Raw genomic sequence first — 24,925 nt, 5'->3', positions numbered from 1 at the left:
TTTTATAAATTTAGGTAAAAATGCAAACATAGAGACAAAGAGAAATAAAAGCGCCGTTTCGACTGCCGTTTCCTTGAATGCATAGCGAGTTCACGTTCCAGTTCAATTGATTCAAGGTGGAGCTGCGCCGTACCCCCGTTTCTGCGTTCCTGCGTCCCTACGTTCCTGGGAACGCCATAAGCAACCTGCAATGCAGTTTGGCGCTACAGGTTGCGCCATCTAGCGACTGCAAAATAAAGAAACTGCGTAGGCCAGGACTACGCGGGTCGCGGGGGCTGCGGGCAGGCGCATGCAGAAACCACGTGTGAACGTTGCATTTCGGATCGGCGTGAGTTTTTTTTTGGATCCGTTTTTCGTAAAGTTCAGTCCCATCTTCACGTCTCTATAACCTCACCGGGTTCCTGTGACATCTCAGCTACTCCTGGAGTTCTTCCAAAAAATAAACATTGCTACTGCTGCATGAAAGACGGCCACAGTCGCGAAGGTGACTCAAGGATAAACTTCACCGCTTCCCCAGTTTCCCTTCGAGATCTTGGAAAGCGACACGGTGACAGAAGTGGATTACTGCAGTGCGACGCAACAAGTAAGTGAGTTTTACAGAAACTGTTGGGAGGGAAGTGAACGAAAATATATGTGCAGGCTTGGAAAGTGGTCGGACGAACTCATTTTGCGGACTACTCGGCAAAATAACATATTTATACAAATTGTATTACGAGTCGCTTTGACAGCCACATTAGGGAAATACGATAGGAACAATCGGGGCGATGGTTGCTTCGCTGTGGCGTCGAGAATCGGGCGATCAGGTCTTCAAGCGAAAGGCTCGTCGGTCCGTTCCGGCACTCCTAATGCCGTTCGGCACGCGTGGTCGCAACCAAAACCTTCAAAACCTGCGAGTTTTCAAATAGTGGATTTTGGTAGCACAAAATTTTGTTTGTTTCAGCAACCAAATTTAATGCTGAGTCTGGTAACAGTTGTGACGGCATGCAGAAAGCAGGATGCTAAAGTTTTTCTTTAGAAAAATGTCGTGCAAAGCGTAAATATCCTTTTCACGCGTACACTTCGTTGCCTGTCGCCATTTTACACCAGGCTTTGCAGTTTGGTTCTAATTACCCAAATTTTATTCTAGTGTGTGTGGGCGTCGGGAGGAGAGGACGGCCGAACGAAGCGCGAGCGGGGGCCAGCCGGCGAGGAAAGAGGAAGAGCGTGCTGCGCGAGGCTGGGGCCGGGCAGGAACGATAGAGCCGTTCTGGCTGGTCTGGCCCATGGCGATTCCCGGGAGCATTCCACCAGCGAAGTTCGGATCAGGACCGGCGGAAGCGGCGAACCCTGACCATACTGGCCTAGTCCATGACGATCCCGGAGTGGTTCCGCAGCGAGACTCTGGCAGTAATAGCCCAGAACAGCTAGCCTACGCAGCGCTGGCGTGGGAAGGGCGATCCGCAGGCCTGGACACGGGCCCCGACTGTGAGCTCTGAACGACGGGCGACAACTAGGGTCGGCGGGTCCGGAGTGCCGGCTCTCGAAGACGGGCAACCGGAATGTACAATAACCCATTTGTTGTATTGTGTCACTTCCTGGGAAACGAGCGAAGCACAGACCGATCGGGCGCCGGGCGGCCACAAGTAGCGAAGACAACTCAAACTGGTGTCCAAATGACGACTCTAGAATATTCTCTCAGCACTTGGACCTAGCAAGGCTCCCGATTAAAAAACCGCATAAAAGAACCAGGGACGCAGGTACACACGGGGACTGCTGAAATCGGGGTCGCCGCCGCTCGCAACGGCCCGGCGGGAAAACTGGCCGCCCCATTAACAGAGACGCCTCCGCTTGTGGCGCTGAATGCAGTGCTCTCGTGGCGCCGCCTGGTTATTGCCGGCTGCCTATACCGTACAACAGTGGTTGGAGCTGCCATCAAACACGCCAAGCCATTCTCCAAATGTGCGTCCCACCGTTTCGCACAAACACGAGTCCATTGAGACGGCACTGTTGCCAAATCTTCGGAGAAGCGTGACTTTAAAAACCCACTGTTATTGAAAAAAAAGCAAAAAAAAAAAAAAAACAACAAGTTACCTTATCTTCCGGGTGTCTCTTATACAGACCGAACAAAACCGCTATTTTCTAAATATGAAAGACTTCTTGTAGAATACCATTGACTAGTCTATAGAAGTCAATAAAGTCAATAGAGTTGAATACCACTGACTTTCGTTCCAACATTTGTAGTTTTTTTTTTAATATATATTTTACTTTTGAACTTCAAAAACATGAAAGTAATATAAGCAACCTCTGTGCAGACACAAGGTTCCTCGCACAGTCTAGCACGATCTACAACTTCCAAGCATTACATTATAATATACTTTAAATTAAATGTTTCACGATCAACATACATAACCAGAATCGCCAGAAAAGGGGTTTTAAATTTTCTTCATTGGATTTTGTTTTCTACAAAACAAAAAATGTATTCTGTATTTTTATATTTATTTTCGTTGGCGCTTTTATTTTTTTTTTTATTTTAAGAAAATGTTTTTCTTTTGTGTCTGTATTATCAGAGTGGCTGCCAGTATAAAGGGGAACTGAAACCCAGCAATCTGTTTCAAGCAGCTGTTTATCTAAAAACCCATACAGCGTTCCAAAAACAATAAATAAATAAAGCTTTTGATTTGATTTGAGTTGATTTTATTTCATTTGATAGGCGGATGAGCCCTATGGGGATCCAAGTCCTCGACTGTCTTCTTTAAATTTTTGTTATTACATTCTCTGTTAAAAATATATCGCAACCATCTGCCTGATCATGAGCACGTCCAGAATGCTTCCAGACACCCAACATGTCGACGGTGACGAGATCTGTGTCTACTTCAATCCATCACTCTACCGCGCGGTGGACGACTTCGAACCCCAAGAGGACGACGTGATTCAGGTGATTAGTTTCTAAACCAAATATTTTTATTTGCACCTGCTTCTACAACCAACTCGCTGTTGACGAACATTCCCGCGTTCGCCTACACCAGGTGTGGGCCCTGCGCAAGCGCAGAAACCATACGCGCGTGAGGAGATGCATCTGCGCATGCGCGATGCCGACAGCAGCGCCACCTCAATGTCGCGGCGTCGGAGAGTTGAGTAGATTCGTAAAGGAGCCAGAGCCACGGACAAAAAAAGCCAATTCTTGTTGGCTTCACGAGGTCCGGGCCCCGAGTGTTCTGCAGATGATGACGGACATGCGGAAAACCATCCAATCATCATGTGTAAGGAAGAAAACATTAGCTAGACGGTTTACATAAAATAGTAAATATAAAATAGTAGGTGCAGTAATTTACGGTCAAAACTATAAATTTCAACCCAACATATATGGTAAATATTGAGATAGATAGGTACGATTATGATCGAGGGATTGCAAACTAAATTGTACAAGTGGGAGACACCTAGCTTCCATTCTTCTCAGCAGCGGGCGCGGATAGTGTTGATCGTTCGGACTAAATTTGACGTGCGCTTTAAAAATCTAATCACTTAAGCGGAGGAAAACAAAACGACCCAGTCGGATAGTATTTATCCAATCGATATAGGACGTTGATAACTTCGTATGTTGAAAATAATGATTCTTTGGGGCATAAGTAATGAACTTTTCCAATAAACTGCGGTACTTTCTTTTTAACTAATAGTTTTTTATTAGGATTTTGTTTCGCCGCTAAAGTCCACACAATATGGCAATCAATATATTTAATATTGCCACCCGCAGAGCCGAGAAGGCAACGCTCGGTCACGGTCTTCTAGAAGATTCCCGGTCATTCTCGCAGCAGACGTAACTTTCCCTCTGCTTTGTTATTCTCGAAAGTGCCAGTTCATCCTCGCCCCGAGCGCGCGACGCTCGAACCTTCCTTGCCGAACTTTCGAGATAGTGACGCACGGTAGATAAGCAACTGCCCGCGACCTTGTCGAGTCAGTCCCAGTCTCGCTCGCGCTTTCTGTTTCGCCGCCGAGTCGCTGCCTGTTTTTCTGCTCCCTCGACGCTCTTTCGTTACTTATTTTTGTTGGCACAAGTTCGCCCCTTAAACCTTTATTTTCAGTTCAAGTTTCGCCTTCTCGTCGCCTTAATTTGTGACAATATTGATATATTGCTTGATATATTTCGAATTTAATATTTGCTGAGGGAATGGCATTCTCATAGTAGGTAGTGCATTCAAATACTAATGTCGTAAGCGTTTTTTTACAATATTATATGCATCAACGTCGAGGATGTTTGTTGTCTTTTGCCTCCAAATTCAGCAAATTACTTCAGAAATATGATTTCCGCTGCTCACGCTTTTAAGGTAAGCTTGGGTACAAAAATCAACGCACACCGGCCATCTGAAGGCAACAGAAACGTTCGCAAGGAATCGGTCATTTAAATGCATTATAAAAATGTTCCCTTGCATTGCAGTGCATTATAAATCTGGATTTAAATGACCCTTTCGCTCGTTGAATGGTGACTTAAGTGATGGTTCCGAAATTACTTTTGTCGACTAGGCGCGGGAGCAGCGCCGCTCTGTGGGGTGGCGTTCCTGGGAACTATCCGGCGTGCCGGCCGCGTCGCAGCCATTTTAAGAGCCGTTCCGGGGAGAAATTTTGCTGCCTTTTTTTTGCGGTTACGAACAACGCCGGCTTCGCTCCATGCCCCCCCCCCCCCTCCCCCCCAGTTAATGCCTTCGCATTAAAACTCTATCGGCTGCTCAATTACAGTCACTGAGAAGGCGAGCTGGTGGAAGTTTATCACGATGACTTAATCCGACACTGGCACAGAAGGAGTAAAAATGTTTTACAATGAATATCATTTACGCTTAAAATGGGAATGAGTGAAGATATCCGAATACATCGGCCATTTTACTTACCCCAGCTGGCGTACGTAGACATACGCCTTTCTACGCATGTACAGGCCCCGGTGATATGAAAGAGGCTTGGTTAGAGCGCGACTCCGTAGACCTCTGGTGTTATCTAACGGAAAGCAGCTGAGGCTATTGTGGGAGCGAGCGACATTCTCTCGGCTGTTTAATCCTTGAGGTTACTGCCCACTCGCCCGGCAAACGTGTGCTGTCAACACCGATAATAGTAGTGCTCGGTAAGCAAAAAAAAAAAAAAATCTTCTCGGGGAACTTACCACGCCCCCAAGACTGATCGCTCAACCTGCCAACCCGGCAGTATAAGCCTCGCTTAATTTTGCCCTTTGTCGCGGAATGTCTCTCCATTCGGTGCTAAGATCAACATCAACCCAGCGACAGCTATTTATGAAGGGGAATAGCGGCAATAATTGAATAGCCGTTGATCCCACGATAATAGCGGAGTTTCCGGCTGGTAGATAGCGCTTCAGACTTTCTAAGCCACACACCCGCATGGAATTTTTCAAATTGTCCGCAGCATTAACGCTCCCCAGTTTTTCTTTAAAAAAAAAAAGAAAAAAAAAGAAAAAAACGTGGAATGCATTTTGCAGGTGACCTTTCCCCGATCGGGCACTCACTGGGCACAGAAAATCATCCAGCTCGTTGTTCACCGCGGAAAATCAGCGAGTTCGTTCTCCGAGTTTACCGAGAGAGCCCCGTTCCTGGAGATGCAGGGGCTCAAGATGACAAGCAAGCCTAGACTACTAAGGTCGCATATTCCAATCGGCAAACTTCCATTCAATCCGAGGGCAAAATACGTCTACGTCGCCTGGTCCTGCGTGTCCAAAGAAGCACTAAAACGCTTAAAGGACGGGTTAGACTTTTCCGGTCAAGAGATCAAATTAACAGCATATAAGTCAGTGACATTACAAACGTTTGAATATACAAGCCCAGTTGAGGAACCATTCACAAACCAAAATATATCAAGATAGAACGCTTTACGATTTTATTTCAATCGCTATCGATCCATAAAATCCATCTCCTCGCTGAAATTTGATGCGAACCTTATATTCATTAATACTAGGATGATGTTGGCTCGAATAAACGTTTTTTTTATCGCTACATGGTCGTCACTTTATAGATATTTTGAAACATTTTATCTATGTAAACTTTAATAACGCAACAAGAACGGAACTTATGAGATTTATTCTGCCTCATCGCTTCAACCATGACTCTTTTAGAAACCATTTTTTTCTTATTCTTAAATGTATCAATGAATGGAACCACTTATCAACGGATACTGATAGGGAAAATGTGCGTGGTTTCCTCAATAACAATACTTAAGTTTGTTTGTACTTTTAAAATTATATGGTTCCAAATAAAAACTTAATGAGCGTCATCGAGAACCACCAAATCAGTAATTTGTAGAAAAACCTTGAGCTCCTGAGAAACGCAATAGTGCGCTAGAGTTACGAGTCGTGCAGCAGAAGCAGGGCTACCGATGCTCTAACGCGTACGCGCGATTTTTCCGTCTCTTATCATAGCCCTTATGCTTGTGGCACCTTTAGAGCACTTCTACACTTCCCACGCGCTCAAAGTATTAATTAAAAAAAAAATATTGATTCAGTGGTTTTCGATGACTCTCGGCAAGATTCTAATTGGATGCATATGTCTATTTTCACTAATTAAAAAGTTAACAAATTTTACTTAATTTCCAACTGATCGTTACAATTAGCCTCCTATACTATATCTCCCAGGCCGTGTAATTCACCTGCAGAAACTACACCTGTAACTTACACGTCTTTGAAAAAATATTGTTAAGCTTAAAAAAATACCCCGTTTATGATATGTCTTGAACCATGTAAGTGCTTATATGATAAAAACAAATTACTGTCGTTTGGCGGCGTTACTTTGCCGCTCGCGCATGTTGGGAGGCCGACAATCGGGCCTGGACATCTCTTGGAGAGATGCCGGCAGGCCTGGCCTCGCCCGTGCGATGGCTACGACCCCACTTTCAGCGCACCCTAGTTGTGAGAACGCAACACAAGGTGGCCGAGAGAACATATCATTTCCCGTTTGCCACACCCCCAGCCACGGTTACTAAACTGCTGGGATCTTCAAATGAAAGCCACGCTCTCCCAGCGTAAACAATCGGCAACGAGCTTCGCCTCCATCGGTCTCGCCTAAAGCCGATGCCGTGAAGCAGACGACGCCTAGTAAATGCTTCAATAAGGGACGTATCCGTTATATAAAAATTAAAGTAAACATAATTGGCCATTTGCGGTTCAAGTATGCAGCGTATTACTAAAGTTCTCGGTCAGTTCAGAATTTTTAAAACAAGTAAAGAATGCACGTTTTCAAAGTATTATTCCGATTGATTACTAATTTATTTAACTTCTCGATTTGCGCGTGTATCAAATTTTTTTGCACCCCCCGGATGACACCCATCTCAAGAAAACTATACCTCGCACATCAATACCCAATCCTGCAAACACGAGGCTTATTTCAACATTATTATTGTTAACGTGAATTATTGTTTGGTTATATGTAAAATATGAGAAATAAAGAGGTTCTGGTTTATGCTCGTAGAATAGGGAAGGTGTTTTTTTTTTTTTACCGGTACGTTCCACGAATCATAGAACCTCAGTCATATTTCCAAAGATCCATGATATCCGAGCCCTTTGTTCGCTCCATGATGCCAGTCTGCATCTTCACGATGTTTTCAGGAGTGAAGTGTTGCTTCCAGTCGCCGACCACTCCTTTACGGAGGATGTGGATGTCGGTCGATTGGCAAGACTCCTGGTTGCTGATGACTTGAGCCGGCTGCAGGTGCGGTGAGTTCTTTTTAAGCACCTTAAGGACCTCCTTTGGGTTCGTTGTCATAAAATTCTTCATGAAAGCCACGGTGGTTTTCTCCATAACTTGCTGAAGAACCTCTTGGTTTTCCTCGAGCACTTTCCTGTGATGCTTCCCTAGGAACTCAGCCAACCTGAGCACAACATCTTTCTTGTTCGTCTGGAGTTCCTCGTACGTGACAAAGAATACGTTTGAGTCTCCCCTGTGGTTATACCCGGAGAGCACGTGCTCAAAGTAGTCGCCAAAGTCAATCTTTGCTTCGAGAAAAGCGTCAAGAAAGTCATCAAATGTTCCATTTGTGAACTCGGTTACCGGACTTTCTCGTATCAGATAGTAGCACGATACGCAACAGTCTCAGGGGTTGCGTGCGACGTAAATGTACTTGGCCTTCTCGCTGAGGCGAAGTTTTCTCATCGAGAAATGGGTCCGCAGGAGTCTGGGGGATGCGGTCGTCTTGACTTCTTGGACTTCGAGAAAAGGCGCCTTTTCCAGGAATTCATAGAACGTTTTCACCGACACTCCTTTAGACAAAATCAGCTGAATAATCTGCTGCACCCAGTGTGTCCCGGTTCTGGGGTAGGTTACCTGCATCAAAAAAAAAAGAAAAAAAGAAGACAAAGAAAAGAAAAAAAGAAGAGGCTCAGCAAAAACCTAAAACAAGAATTTTTATTGTTGTTTACAAGATTACAAGATTAAACCAGAAGACAAGAAAATATCTGCTGAATTTACCCACAATGATTCAGTGAGCTGATCATTCCGAGATGAGCTTGTAAAATTGATTAGGTTATCAAAATAAACTCAAGCGCAAAAAAGACAACTATAAGAAAAAAGAAGACAGGACAACTGCTGTCTTCTACTAGTCTTCCATCTCATTATCCATCCCATTTTACAAGTGCTTGTCTTTTTTTACTTTGTTTCAATGTGTGAAATAAATAAGATAGTCAAGTAATTCTGAGTTAGGTAGTTAATTGTATGAAATAAATACCAGTTTATGTTTCTCATAAACGAAAAATGACGTATATTTATTTTATTATAAAACCGGTACGGTAAAAAAAGAAGGTTTGGGTACGTTTACATGTCCTTTATATCCCTCAAAGACCATTTTTTTTTATTCCGAACTGAGAGTCACGTGTGTTCGAATGTCCAACGCTGTCATGAAAGCCACCGGTTAAATATGGGCTTGTATAACTCTTGGCTCTGTATAATCTGGAGGTAGACTCAAAATCACGCTGCGAAAATTTAGTCTCGCATGTGATAAACAGATTGCGGGAAGCCCCAGCAGACGACAGCCACTCCACTCCCTTCACCTCTAAGCCGACAGTGCGACGGGAGCTATACGTGATAGTTTGTTCAGTCACACGTTTATGTTTCGCCACGTGATTACGCTGCCGCCCTTACCCATGCGCGAATGAGCGGGGTCGGGCGATCCAAGGGAGGAGGTCCTGATTGGGCCGGTGACCGCGTAGATCCCGCCGCACCGTAAACCTAGGGGCGCATAGAATATAGAGGTGCCGGGAGCAACACACGAAGGTTGCCATGACGCCACAGGGGTGCAATATTACGAGGAAGGAGACGACCAGCCGGTTTTCACCACTTCAAGGTTCCGCTTCATGGTTTTGTTGGCACCCACAACAGACCGTACGGGTGCTGGACGCGCTTGGGCGCAGAACACCAACTTTTAGATTTGTCAGTCGGAGCAACATCGCCGCACTCTAAAAGTAAGTGCACGACAGATTCTGCCCCTGCACTGCGTTTTCTTTAAGTTGAACAGCAGCCGATGCTACGACTTAACGGAACCAATCAAGCAGCTTTAAAAGTGTAGCATCATGGCGCTTGCTGTTTTTTGTAGGTTCTCTATCTCAAACTAAACCTATCACGCACACACACACACAAGAACCGAGATTGTGGCTCATTTACTGTGCTGGATTGGTTTATAGTTGACAGTACACCCACAAATATTATTTCTAAATTTATCAATGGCATTTCTGAAAGTCTCATGCTAAACTATTTGAGGACGATTGTACAGTATACAAAATAGTTGAACGTGACAAGTATGCTTGTGCACTTTAGGACGGTTTATAAGTGCTGCAAGCTTTGTGTGACCGCTGGGAAATCAGCTTAAATATAAAAAAGTGTAAATATATTTGTTTTCACGTGGCGCAAGTTGCCCAACTGCATATGAACTGAAAACTGTAATACTTGAACGTGTAATTATGTAATACCCTCCAAAGAATCTTTAAGCAATAATAAATCAAATGAAATGAAATAATAAGTACCTGAGGGTTTATCTTCCGCCCAATTTAAAATGGAATGATCACATTGATTATACTCTTCGCCAGGGTTAGTAAAATGTTGTACTCTGTCCGTTTGACTCCTTTTTTTAATATATCACGTAGCGTGAAACATAGATTATTATTTTTTGATCAGGTCAATTCTAGAACACGCAAGTGTCATCCGGGAACCGCCTCGTAGTTACCTGTAGTACAAAAGTTAGAAAAGCTCGAGAATCATGCATGAAAGTCTCTGACAAGAGACTACCGCCGATACACAAGTTGCACAGAAATAAAAAAAAATGAATCAGGTTGGGTCACTCTTAGATATCGGAGAAGGTGTATAATTTACGAAAACTAAAGAGGGTCATACAAGACAAGCAGACAGCACAGACAGCACACGATTATGTTTTGCCAGGTGATCAAACATCAGCCAGCACAGCACAGCAGGCAGCACAGGCGTTCGACTTTCCACGTTCCGTAGCAAGTCGGAAGATTGTGTTGTCTGTTTGTCCTCCATGTCCTTATTTCGTAATTGTAAATTAAAAACCATAACGCTCTATCATATACAGAACGCACTATCACACAGTGATAGAGCGCTTTCTTTTTAAGTGTGTGCCTAAATTTTGAATATGTTCATCACGTGTACACAATCTATGTACCCCCGTACATAAGACCTACTGTTTTATTGAAATACAGAAATGTGTTTTAAAAAAAGCGGAAACGGAAAGAATCAACACGAAAACAGAACGAAAACTGACGCAAATAACTTTTTCGTTTTCGTGTTTATTCTTTCCTGTTGTCTAAGTATATTTACCAACAGGCTCGTTTTTAATGTTGATAGAAATATATTCTTTTTTTTCTTTTTGCGTGTGTGTGCATGAATTTCGAATCAGACATGTACAAGTTAATAAAAAAAAAGTAATTATTTTAAGGTACTTAGTATTCACCTCAAAAGTACTTTGAGTACAGTAGAAATTACTCAAATAAAAAGTAATTGAGTAAATTAGTAACTACCGTAAAAAGTAGCGAATTACTTTCGAAGTTGCTCTTATATTTCTCTGTGGTGACAACAAAGTACATAAGTTTTTATCTATTAGCAAAATTCTGCTGGCCAAATATAAACCGGTTTATTTTTCCACAGAAATGTTTTAACAGCTAAATCTGCTTCTGCGTTCCTAATTGTTTCGTAATTCCTTGTTTCGGGGTCAATTGTTTACCAAGAATCTATGATTTCTACTTTGAGGTTTAACACTACCTGAGTTCGATTTTGCAGACAGTTTTCTTGTTTACTGTGTAGCCTAAAGTACATCTAGAAAGTACTTGAAGTAAGGTACACAGTAAATAAGTTATGTGCGTGCCACAAGTAAAGTTGTAAGTACAACGGGTGCAATGTACTTAAAGCAAAGTGTTATAAACACAATGTAATTTTAAAATAAAGTACAAGTAGTTTCAACACAATATTTTATGATGCTCTTCCATCCCCTTTACAGTGTTCTTTTTTAACTGGTATGCATTGCTCTAGGGGCATCGGAGGAGCAATCGTTTTTTTTTTTTTAAATGGCGGAAAATATTGAATAAAGTCAAGTCGCCACAGCTTGGTTGTTTTACTATCGCTGAAAAACTATTGAAGACACAAAAAAAATTATAAGGCACTTATTTGTATCGGTCTTATAGCTGCCATTACTTCACTCATACAAATGACCAGAGGACGTCTAGAAAGAAGATAGCGCGTTTTCAGATGACGAAATGCCCTTTTTTGTTTTTAGATTTGAGGAATGTACTTTGAAGTCGTGAGATTTAGTTTCCACAGAAAGTACCATAAAAATACTGTAGTAAAGTACAAGTACAAACCCAGAGAATGCACGTCAAGCAAATTACAAGTTTTTAAAACATACTTGAAGTAGTAATTTAAGCATACTGTACTTAAAATACTTCGCAACACTGCGTGTTTATTATTACTTAATGTAAAAACGTTGGGAAAATTACTAAGTTTTCTCCAAAGATCTTGGAATCTTGGAAGACCTGAATATTCTGAGCTTTGGGGGAAAGGCAAGCAAAGAGGTCACCTCCGCGTTGCCATTTAGCGCGCGATTCTGCAAATACAACACAATCTAGGGAAGCACGAGATAAGAGCTTCAGAGTGAGTGCTGCATTTTGTTGGAGTGAGGATGCAGGTACACATCCTGTAGTGGGCGAGAGTTCCTACGGTGGAGAGGAGCGGGCACGAGCCCTTCCTTAAAATGCGTCGACCCCTTAAGCTTCGGGACAAAAAGAAACCTCTGTCTTCGGAGCTAATCCCGCAGTTACTCGGCCTCACTTGCGATGTGCCTCCCTGCTCCCCGTGCCTCATGGCAGGGCTCTTTTAGTGGTTGACTCGTGAAAATTTTAATGGGTTTTGGAACCTCCAAACCGCAATCCCCCACCCCTGCCTCATGTGTATTGTTAAGCAAACCTACCACTCACATTCGAAAGTAATTTGTCATTTTGAGGTGAAGTTGCCCGGAAAAAGTAATTAAAGTACACTACTAATTACCGAAATAAAATTCAATTGAAAGTTACTAAACAACTTAGAAAGGTAGTTAAACTCGGGTAACTTAAGTAGAGCAGTTGAGGTTTGTAAAAGTCTGTTTTGAATGTGTTCATTATGTGTACGCAGTCCACGTACCCCTTTTTGCGTCTGTGCCCCCTTTTGTGCGTGTATCCCCTCCTTCTGTCGTGCATGAATTTTGAATATTCCATTTATTTGAACGGAGTTCATGTATCCCAAAGTATAATGCCTAACGACGCAGCCGGAATTTGCATAAATAAATAAATAAATAAATAAATAATAGTACGATAATATACCTTACTTAAACAAAAACTCGCACCTAAAAATATCCATTGCAACCGACAGTTTAAGAACGACACGACGTGGCTGATTTTTCTTAGATTTCTTGGTTTTTGTCTCGTGCGGTCTTTTCTTTATCAAGCTAACGCCGCAATACGAGTCATTATTTATTTATTTATTTACAGTTACTACTGCCTTCTCAAATAAGGCATCTTGTGATCACATTAAAAAGTGATCACAATATGCTGAACAATCCCTAGGCCCTCCCTGTCTTATGTTGGCATTGACTCTAGTAAACTGCAATATAGCGTTTATATTCGAGGTACAGTTTTTGAATAATACTTTTGATGGCCTTCGCATTTTAGCGCCGAGGTGCACATGTAGACGACATCTTGCAACTAAAAGTATAGATAGTAAGAGCATACATTTAATGCCTTGTTAGCGAACAAAACACGTACTGTAAGTATACGTTTGGGTGGGTTTTATGACAAAATAACTTCATTGTATTTTAGTGCGTATCGTTCTTCAACCGTAGCGCTAGATTAAGTATTTATTTTTAGAGTACTTTAATATGTCTGTAATTGTTCGTTTAGCACACTGCTCTTTGAGTAAATTATAGTTTAATATGGATAACTGTTTTTATTTCAAATCAGATAATATGAAAGGATTCCCAAAGGCATGCTGTTGTGGAAAACGTTTTACTCTAAAATCGCCCGTAAGCAATACATAAATAATTGAAAGTTATTGCATTTTTCTCGGCTCAAAGAGCAGATCATCAGTTGCTTTCTTTGTTTTTATTTCACGATAGAGAAACAGAAGATTTAATTTCGACTATAATAAAATTAATAGTGTATTGCTACGTAATAGACCAGGGGTCTCCAAACGTTTTGGCTCAAGGGTCGAATCAGAGACTTATCGCATTCTCAAGGGCCGTACAATATATGATAATTTAAGTAAGGAAAAACTATGCGAATAAGTGTAAGGAAGCATTGATATACAACAACTTAAAACTGAAGCAATAATTCAAAAAGAAGTGTAAGTGAAGTTACTACATATGCTTTCTTTTTAAAAGGAAAATTTTGCGCATTATGACATTCCAAAGTATTTTTGACGCAGATAACTCTACAGTCATAAATAAGAGCGCCCAAGAACTTTAACATATTCACACTGGGCAGATGACTAAGGAGAATAGTAAATGTAATGATGACAATATGTTGCAGCAGCGTCATTCCCGTGGAATCCGTCAATGTTCCTTATCTAGGTGTTACTTGTTGTTAACAAACCCATTGTGTTCTCCTAGGTGTACCCAACTTTCTGCGAAGTGCAATGTAAAATATATGGTTGTATAGGGCAAACAGCACAGACAGTTTTTTTTCTTAGCTTTGACCGTATTTGGAAAGCGTGTGACATGTTTTATTTAATCTGTCCTTTTATTTCGCGGTAAGGTGCAATGTTTACATAAAACTAAGTTTGTAACATGGTGTGTCGAAATTGAGATGTGTTTATTTTACCCTTTTTTCTTTTTCTGTTTTCTTTTTCTGTTTGATTTGCTTTTCTTTTATGGACTGCCTGTCTCACACACAAGCACGCAAGTGCTTTTGTGAGGCAGTAATTAATGTATGTGAATGATTTTGCGCTAATAAAGCTATTATTATTATTATTATTAAGCGATAACACCCTTTTGTTGTGACGCCCCCAAGTGCGGGCTATATCTTTGGTGCTAGTTTGAATGAACTTTGTTATGCAATGGACACCGACCAGAGTGGTTGTTCCCAGTGCGGAGCGCAGACCGCCTACGCGACGGACGAAAACATAACAGTGGCGACGAGGTGAGCCCAAGCAACCGCGGGCACACGCGTTTCACTGCAGCATTGGCAACTGTGACAGCGACGACGACGGCGTTTCAAGTCCCCCACTTCGAAAAAACTATACAGATAAGTTGGGATACGCATTGGATTCGTGTGGAAGCCTATTTTGAGCGTAATGAGATTACGGAGGACAAGAGGAAACGCGCGTTGTTGGTGGCTGCGTTAGGCTCCCGGACGATTGATGTTTTAAAAGGATTGTGTGCACCGCGGAAGATAAACGAACTAGCGTACAAAGAAGTTGTAAACATTCTCCATGAACATTACGCTCCACGGCCGAATGAAATCCCGCAGAGCTACAAATTCTTCAACCGACAGCAGCAGGGAGATGGGTCCGTACAAGATTTTATTGTGGAGCTGCGGAAAATAGCTGATAGCTGCAATATCGGCGGCAGCCTAGACCGAATTCTAAGGGACCGTATTGTTTACGGAGTGCGAAATCGGACGGTTCAGCGGTAGCTATTGTCAAAGCGAGACCTCACACGGCAAGAGGCGGAAGATTTGGCGACCGCGGCCGAAGTAGCTACCAGAGAGCTAAAGAATATGGAAGGGAACGAGGTGAAGACCGAAGCCGAGTTAAACAGAATGGCGGGAAAATCGGTTGACCAGGAAAGAATGTATGACCGGTCGATGAAAAGCAAATGCGAGCGTTGCGGGAACAGATCACATTCAGGCGAGACGTGCCGCCACAAGTTTGCAAAGTGCTTCAGATGTAGCCGACAAGGGCATTTTGCATAGAAGTGCAGAGAGAGAAAAAAGATTTTTCGTCACCCGGTCGACGGTAGACAGCGGTAGCAGCCGTAGCGGAAGTGTAAAGCGACGAAGAGGTGGACTTGTCTTCTGTGTACGTGGCACACTCCTGTAAAAGGACGAGGCTCGAGCCTTCCGTCGAAAGACAGACCTGATTGGATGGTGTGCCCCTTACCATGGCAGTGGACACTGGTTCCCCCGTTTGTATTATTTCGCGTGAGGTGGTACCATCAGCACAAGGAGCATTGGCCGGCGCTGTCCGAAAGCCAACTGCAAGAAGGGAGACTTAGAAAAGAGGCTGGCACAATTCCTCATCAACTATCGCAGGGCGCCCCTTCCAGGGAGTGCATCCCCGGGAGAACTACTTCTGGGGTATGGAATTTGGTCACGCTTGGATATGTGTGTACCATCACGCTCCGTGTTCTATGACAATGTGCAGGAATAAGGAGAAGCTGGGGACCTTTGTTCTGCACAGGACACCGACGACAGGAAATGTTCCCAGCGCGGAGCGCAGACCGCCTGCGCGACGGACGAAAACATTAACAAGAGAACTCTGCAGGCATAAATTAGAGCGCCTAAGAACTTTGACATATTCACACAAGGAAGATGACTAATGAGAATAGTAAATCTGATGATGACAATATGTACTAGTTATGACAGACGCAATGACGATCCGCATGAAAACGCAAAGTAATGTCATAGTTACACAGACATCCAGCAGGAAACGTGTACGAGTAATAATGCTGGTGATTACAATGTAGAATCAATAACATCGCGAAAAAATCCGCGCTTCGGTGCAGTTTTCCCCCATTGTTTCTTGTATCTTCGTTTGCGCTCTTGGTGCGTGTCGGGACGCAGTTGTTTGTACTTGCGCTTGTTTTTAGATTTTGGGCTGCGGGTCACTGGAAATACCGTGGTCACCGCCGGCCTGGTCGACTCTGTGCCGCGGGCCGAGGTTTGAGACCCCTGTAATAAACTAAAACCCCGAGGCTATCAAAGAATGGACGACATGCCACAGAAGTCTCAAACATTTATAATATTTATTGACAAACATTTTTTAATGGCCCCGAAGCCTATATAGACACTAATTTTATCAATAAATATCATAATTGTTTGAAAAGTTTGTGTTGTGTCGTTCCACGGACTCCCTAAACTTTGGTTTTAGTCTAGGTCAAGTTAGGTTAGGTCAAGCATCCTCAGCTCGCTTTCGCCATAAATTTTTTTTTTATTGTACCTACTCAATAATTAAGGAGAGTTATATTTTGTGTAACTTCCGTTTCTGTAAAAATATCGCGTTTTCATACTGCCGCGCGCAGGGTCACGGGCTTGTAGAAAGTTCTTGTTCATTCTTGCTGCGGACATAACTATCGTTCATCCTTGTTTTTGTTGTTCTAGAAAGTGCTTGTTCATTCTCGCCCCGAACGCGCTACGCTCGAACCTTCTCCGCCGAATCTTCGAGATAGTGACTCACTCTAGATAAGAGGCCGCCCGCGACCTTGTCGAGTCAGTCTCGCCTCAGCGTTTGATCATGCTGCTTCGCCGCCTTCGACGCCCGCGACGCTCTGTTGTTATCTTTCTTTTGTACCCTTTTATTTTTGGCACAAGTTCGCGACATTAAACGTTTATTTATTCCTGTTTATTTCTTGTTTATTAGTCACCGCCCGTGACATTTTGGTGGAGGTGCGGGGTACCGCATGCCTGTACAGCGTTCCCCTCCAAGATCCCGCAGTGCAAACCCCGTACCAAGCCCAGTGAAAAGACCACTCCCCGCGGAACCCGAAACCCGGACCAGCCGGCGCATCAAGGGAGAGGATCCTGAATACGGTTTGCTGCTGGACAAGCCCAAGCCGAAGAAGACGACGATGGCCGACCAGGCGCAGGCCCCGGCTGCTCCTGCCGTCGTATACCTGCCCGTCGCACCCAAATCTCCGACGCCGTTCCACGGAGACGCAGACGAGGACATCGAGGACTGGCTGCAACACTATGAACGGGTGGCCCGCCATAACGGGTGGTCAGCCGAGCACTGCTTGCAGAACCTTTACTTTTCGATGGAAGGAACTGCGAGGCACTGGTTGGAAAACCACGAGGCTTCTTTGACGTCATGGGAGGTGTGCAAGCAAGAATTAAAGAAGACGTTTGCCTGCCAACACCGACGTGAGAGGGCCGAAGATCTCCTGCGAACAAGGACCCAAGGCCTACATGAGAGCGTCACCAGCTTCGTTGAGGATGTTCTCCGCCTGAGCGCCCGCGCCGATCCTCAGGCTACCGAGGAGAAGAAGCTGCACCACTTGATGAGGGGTGTGAAAAGTGAGATATTCGGCGGCCTCATTCGCAATCCCCCGACAACCGTCGACGGGTTCGTCACGGAGGCGACGAATATGGAACGGGCCCTACAAGCACGCGCCAGACACTACCAGCGACACCCCGGCGTAACCACTCTGGCGACATCCGGATCCGACCTTGGCACCACCCTCCCCGGCATCCGTGAAATTATCCGTGAAGTCGTCCAGGAGGAACTCAAGAAGCTCCTGCCCGCTGCAGTACGCCCGGCCTCACTCTCCATCGCCGAGGTTGTGCGGGAAGAAGTCCAGAGAACCTTCCAGAAAGAGGCTCCCGTCGTCGTGGCAGCCCCCGAGGAGCCCACGTTGACTTACGCCGCAGTGGCTCGACGGCCACCGCCTCCTCCTCGTCGCACCTATGTCGCGCCGCCCCGACGTCAGTCTCCTGCGCCGCAGCACGACCGACACCACGACGACCAGGTCCAGTACGCCTGCCCGGAGCCTCGCGCACCCCGCAAGACCGACGTGTGGCGAACGCCCGACCGACGCCCTCTGTGCTTCCATTGCGGGGAAGCGGACCACACCTACCGCCGATGCCCATACCGACGACTCGGGCTTCGCGGGTTCCACCCGAACGACCCGCGACCCCGTTATGGTGAACGCCCTCGGGAGATCGACGCGTACCTGCGACGACCTCAGTCCCCCGAGCCTACGTCCCGCCGAGAGTTCCGGTCGCCGTCGCCACGACGTCCAGCTTCGCCGATGCACCGACCCCGACGTGAAAGCCTGTCGCCCCTCGCTCCTCGCCGGGGAAACTAGGCGCGGCAACCCCTGGAGGTGGAGTTGCCGAAGACGACCGACGCCAAGATCCTCCACGAACGTCGGAGGGCCCCCACTCGAACGCTACCAGAGATCGAAATCACTCCCCTGCAACGGTGTCCAATAACCTAAACGTCGTCATCGACGGCCACGACGCATCAGCGCTCGTGGACACTGGAGCAGACTACTCAGTCTTGAGTGGGAGGCTCTCCCGCCGCCTTCGGAAAGTCACGATGCCGTGGGATGGACCTCAGATACGAACCGCCGGAGGGCACCTCATCACACCGGTCGGGAGATGCACTGCTCGCGTCGAGATCCACGGTGAGACGTGCCCTGTCAAGTTCGTCGTTCTGCAAGACTGTTCGAGGGACATTATCCTCGGAATGGACTTCCTCTGCGAGTACGGCGCCGTCATCGACCTCGGAGCGAACCGGCTGACGCTTCGAAAACCTGCTCCGCCAAAGGAGGACCCCAAAGTGACATCATCCGCGGTACGAGTCCTCGCAAACCACGTGAACCTACCGCCCCAGTCAAGTGTTTTCGTACCCGTCGGGGTCGATGAGACTTTCTGTGGCGACGTTTTGCTCGAGGAAGCCTGCAGTTGCTTCTAGGAAGAGGGATCGGCATCGCAAGAGGCGTCACGGAGCTCCAAGACGGACGCACTACTGTCGCACTCGTAACGAACTTCCGACAGGAGGCCCAGCACCTTACGAGAGGCACCGCCGTGGGCCACGCCGAGGAACTCCCGGACGCAGCCGCAATCGCCGGAATATCAGAAGACCTTTCTTCGTGGCCACCTAAGACAACGCCGCCTTCGCAGTTTGACATCGACCCAACCCTGCCTACCCCACAACGACGACAACTCAGTGACCTTCTCGCCGAGTTCAATGAGTGCTTCTCCACGTCGTCAAAGGTGCGCCAAACGACCGTTGCGAAACATCGAATTGTCACTGAAGACAACGCGCTTCCTGTGCATCGGTCGCCGTACCGTGTTTCCGTGAAAGAAAGAGAAGTCATCCAGAAGCAGGTCCAAGAAATGCTCGATGACGACATTGTCCAGCCCTCAAGCAGCTCGTGGGCTTCACCGGTAGTCCTGGTGAAAAAGAAAGACGGGACCCTTCGGTTCTGCGTGGACTATCGCCGACTAAACGCCGTAACGAAAAAGGACGTCTACCCGCTGCCACGCATCGACGACACTCTGGACCGGCTGCGCCATGCCCGATACTTTTCGTCGATGGACCTGAAGAGTGGGTACTGGCAGATCGAGGTCGACGAACGGGATCGTGAGAAGACTGCCTTCGTCACGCCGGACGGACTGTACGAATTTAAAGTGATGCCGTTCGGACTGTGCACAGCACCGGCGACGTTCCAGCGCGTAATGGACACCGTTCTTTCCGGCTTGAAATGGCAAAGCTGCCTCGTCTATCTCGACGACGTCGTGGTATTCGCAAGCGACTTCGACGAGCACCTGAGACGTTTGCGAGCCGTGCTACAGGCTATCCAGAATGCTGGACTGACACTAAAGCCGTCAAAATGTCGGTTCGCTTACGGCGAGCTCAAATTCCTGGGCCATGTCGTGAGTGCTCAGGGTGTAAGCCCTGATCCTTCCAAGACATCTGCTGTTGCAGAATTTCCCAAGCCATCAGACAAGAAAGCCGTAAGAAGATTTCTTGGACTGTGCGCTTACTACAGGCGTTTTGTTCGCGATTTTGCCAAGATTTCTGCACCGCTCACGCATCTGACCAAGGACGACGTGAACTTCCAGTGGGGGGAGGAGCAAGAACAAGCGTTCAACGAACTGAGGGAAAGACTCCAGTCGCCCCCTATCCTCGGACACTTCGATCCATCAGCGGAAACGGAAGTTCACACGGACGCCAGCAACGCCGGACTCGGCGCGGTACTCGTCCAAAGACAAGACGGAGCAGAGAGGGTGATCGCTTACGCAAGCCGGGCACTGTCTAAGGCAGAGAAAAATTACTCGACGACCGACAAGGAATGTCTCGCTGTCATCTGGGCGTTAACCAAGTTCCGCCGGTACCTGTACGGGATCCCGTTTCGCGTTGTCACGGACCACCACGCTCTCTGTTGGCTCGCCAACCTCAAGGACCCGTCAGGACGCCTCGCTCGCTGGAGTCTGCGACTGCAAGAATTCGACTTGGCCATTGTGCATAAGTCTGGCCGCAAGCATAACGACGCCGACTGTTTGTCTAGGGCCCCAGTCGAATCTCCTCCCGAAAGCACTGACGACGACGACGACGCCCGTTTCCTCGGTGCAGTGACAGATGCCGACATGGGAGCACTTCAACGAGACGACCCGGAACTTCGCGCCGTGATCGAACACCTCGAAGGCCAAGGAAGTTCAGTTCCGCGAGTCTTGGCCCGAGACTTGTCAAGCTTCGTTCTGCGGCGAGGTGTGCTCTTCAAGAAGAACTTCGGAACGAGCAACCCTGCTTGGCTGCTGGTTGTTCCGGCCAGCCTGCGAGAAGAAATCTTTCAAGCATGCCACGACGACCCGACGGCTGGACACCTTGGCTACAGCCGGACGCTCGCCCGGATTCGTGACAAGTACTACTGGCCGAGACTCCCGAAAACAGTCCATCTGTACACACGGTCGTGCCATGAGTGCCAACGACGTAAGAGGCCTCCGACGAAGCCAGCAGGACTCCTGCAGCCGATACCTGCCCCGACTAGGCCTTTCCAGCAAGTCGGAATGGATTTGCTTGGGCCGTTCCCAACATCGACGCAAGGAAATCGGTGGATTATCGTCGCGACCGATTATCTTACACGATACGCCGAGACGAAAGCCCTGCCATCGGGAACAGCCGTGGAAGTCGCCAAATTTTTCGTCGAGTCCATTCTCCTTCGACACGGCGCACCTGAAGTACTGATTACAGATCGCGGGTCATCCTTCATGGCCCAGCTGACGCAAGAAGTCCTTCGTCTCAGCCACACCAGCCATCGTCGCACCACGGCGTACCACCCGCAGACCAACGGGCTGACGGAGAGACTCAACAAAACCATCGCCGACATGATTTCCATGTACGTCGACGTAGAGCACAAGACATGGGACGAGGTGCTGCCGTACGTCACGTTTGCGTACAACACAGCGGTTCAAGAAACCACTGGAATGACACCGTTCCAACTGGTACACGGCCGAACGGTTACCACGACGCTCGACGCCATGCTGCCTCACGTGCCAACCGGTGATGTCAACGACGACGCTCAACTCATCTCCCAGCGCGCGGAGGAAGCTCGTCAACTGGCAAGAGTCAAGATTCAAGACCAACAGCGAGTTGATGCACGCCGGTATAACCTTCGTCGCCGGGACGTCCACTTTCAACCCGGAGACCGGGTATGGGTTTGGACACCAATACGTCGTCGCGGTCTCAGCGAAAAACTCCTGAAACGCTATTTCGGACCCTACAAGATCATCCGACGCCTCGGCGATCTGAACTACGAAGTTCTGCCCGACGGAACGCGCCCATCTGCAAGACGTCAGCCGCGACCTGAGGTGGTGCACGTCGTCCGGCTGAAGCCGTATTACGAACGATAGAACTTTCCACTCTCGTCGACGGGTGAACTGTGAACTGTGAACTGCGACTCGCGATTCTGCTGCCTTTTTGTTTTGGATTTGTTTTTGTTTGTTGCTCTTCGTTATGTGCTGCATCGGGACGATGCACTTTTTAAAGGGGGGGATAATGCCGCGCGCAGGGTCACGGGCTTGTAGAAAGTTCTTGTTCATTCTTGCTGCGGACATAACTATCGTTCATCCTTGTTTTTGTTGTTCTAGAAAGTGCTTGTTCATTCTCGCCCCGAACGCGCTACGCTCGAACCTTCTCCGCCGAATCTTCGAGATAGTGACTCACTCTAGATAAGAGGCCGCCCGCGACCTTGTCGAGTCAGTCTCGCCTCAGCGTTTGATCATGCTGCTTCGCCGCCTTCGACGCCCGCGACGCTCTGTTGTTATCTTTCTTTTGTACCCTTTTATTTTTGGCACAAGTTCGCCACATTAAACGTTTATTTATTCCTGTTTATTTCTTGTTTATTAGTCACCGCCCGTGACAATACTGTCAAGGAATTAGTCACACGAAAGGCCTGATATTACTAAATAAATAATTTGACTACCACAAAAAAAGCAACGAAAGATTCGGAATGAACACATTTAAGGACTTCACAGGCGTGCACAAGGAGTTGAATAATTTTACCAAACGGTACACTGAACTTGAGTATTACCTTAAAAAAACATGCTTAAGTACTAAGAATCAAATTGATCTCTGACGTGTGAAGCGTTCTAAGAAACCTCTCGTCAAGATTTTAGTATTATTATACTCATCGAAGCCCTAGTACAGTATAGCAAGGTTCCGGCTTTTATTGAAGCCTTAGTATTCATTTAATCATTAAAGTTATAACTTTACTTATAATTCAGTAGAGGTGATGACGTTCGTTGTTGCATGTATATGTGTGCATTTGCGTTGTCATCGTCGTCGCCTTGTCCCCCTCCCTGACCTCGTCAAGCTGTCTTCGGAACTCATTTTTGTCAGGAAGACCGCAACATTGTATGTACACGAAAAACGAAACTTCGAAACTTTGAAAATACGTTTCCAATAAAAAGAGAAAGAAAAACGCACGCACACAAACACAAACACAGCACAGCCTTTTCAGAACTCTATGAAAGAGACTCTGAGTGCACTTTTATTTACAATAAATGGGATTGAATTGGGGTCTGGCAATTTTTGTCCAGGTTATATACAGAGGCGCAAATGAACGTCGCACGGAGAAAAACTCACCTGAATGATATCGCCGTCTTGTGGCTCAAAGGTGGGAATTTGACGGCAAAGGGCGGGGCTGAAGTAGACGCAGCGCGGTTCGCCGTCGATGTCTTGAGTTAATGGAACGCGTCTGGACGTAGTCATTTCGGGGCCGGTTGCTGTGGCGTCTGAGCTTCAATGAAGAAAACTACGGAAGGCAGAAAGCAGCATATGGAACAATTTGTTGACGGGAATACTACGTGAATTGGTAGCCAATTCAAACATGTTAGTTGCTTGACACGACCGATTTGAACAGGATTCCTACGTCTTGTCGCAATTTAGAGTCGCCGACAGGTTGCAGAACGGCACGGTGTCTCTTTGCGACGCCTGACCTGCACGAGGTCGCTGCCTTTGGTCGGCCTTTAGCTGCGTGAGGAACAGCAACGCTCACGAGACGGCGAAGCATTATCCAAAGCAGGAAGCTCGCGGAAGAAACGGGACAACTGAAACCCCTTTGTGCCGTGTCACGATCCCCCAAAACGTTAGCGCGAACCGGATATTTCTTTTTTACACGGGGACAATTAAAAAATTAATCTTCTAAACGTTACTTGAAGGAAGTAGGCGCTTACAGTTACATTTACTCTGGGTTGACAATACTTCGATTAGATTACTGGAATATTTGAGAAGCAAAGTAATTGGCCGTTACTTAAAAATTTGGAAAACGCTTAAACTTCGCCTTTAAGAGCGTAACGCGATACCGTTATTGAGCCCCGTTCGCGTCACCTTTTCATTCGCCGTGCAAGCGCGCCTTGCATCGCCTAGTCAGTAGCGTGTCTAGCTGGCAACTGAACGGCCTTGGATCCGAATCCCGCCTAAAATTTAAGACAAATGAATTTCTTTATAAAGTGAAATCTCTTGAGAGGAGCGGTGGCCTTCAATTCGCATTACATGTCATGTTTTAATCGCTTTCATTCCACGCGTGACGTCACGTTTCACGTGAAACTTGTGGGTCGTTTGAATTTCCCACGCGAGTTCAAGTGCCTGTGACGTCGTGACCCTATCGACCAAGCGTGACCCTATCGACCAAGTCTTTTCTGCGACTCGAGCTCCTAAACGCTATCGTGTTAAAAGGAGCCGCTAGTTTTCCGATTACTTAAAATTTTCAAAACGATCGTTTTTTTCGGCCGGTTTGAAAACGGGCCCATCGTACTTTCCATTATTTGATTGGAATCACCGAACTGTAAACTGCCTAGCTCCTTAGTTCAACAAGTTTGATCGGAGCCTTTGTTCTAGAATTCCTGGGTAGGAAAGCTGTAGAAATAAAGGGCGCAATTAGAGAGAGGAGGCATGTATGGTAACGGTTACGAATGGTTCTAGTACTTCCAAAAATAATAAGATTACTCCTGCGATTACTTTCTCATAATTGTAATCAAATGAATACAAGATTACTCCAAAAACTTATCGACTACGTGTAATTCGATTATTTCTAATCAGTACCGTAAAAGTCTACACGAAGCCCCAAATTGGAGCTGTGGTTGAGTAAAAAAACCCTGGCTTCGCGGGAAGATATATTTTATTTGCAGTTTTATTTTGCGTACACGCGTAACACAGCCACCCTCCAATGTAGGTGAAGCTGCTGCTTCCTCCTAGAACCGCAGACCCTA

At 46.3% G+C, this 24,925-nt stretch overlaps 1 pseudogene; it reads right to left on the bottom strand.

The window, feature by feature from the left end:
• Positions 1-7,255: 7,255 nt before the first annotated feature.
• On the bottom strand, positions 7,256-23,426 carry LOC120844226 (annotated as a pseudogene).
• Positions 23,427-24,925: the final 1,499 nt, after the last annotated feature.

Source organism: Ixodes scapularis, unplaced genomic scaffold (assembly GCF_016920785.2).
Source record: "Ixodes scapularis isolate PalLabHiFi unplaced genomic scaffold, ASM1692078v2 PGA_scaffold2__306_contigs__length_199485367, whole genome shotgun sequence".
Classification (NCBI taxonomy): domain Eukaryota; kingdom Metazoa; phylum Arthropoda; class Arachnida; order Ixodida; family Ixodidae; genus Ixodes; species Ixodes scapularis.
This window is presented reverse-complemented; position numbering and strand designations above follow the sequence as displayed.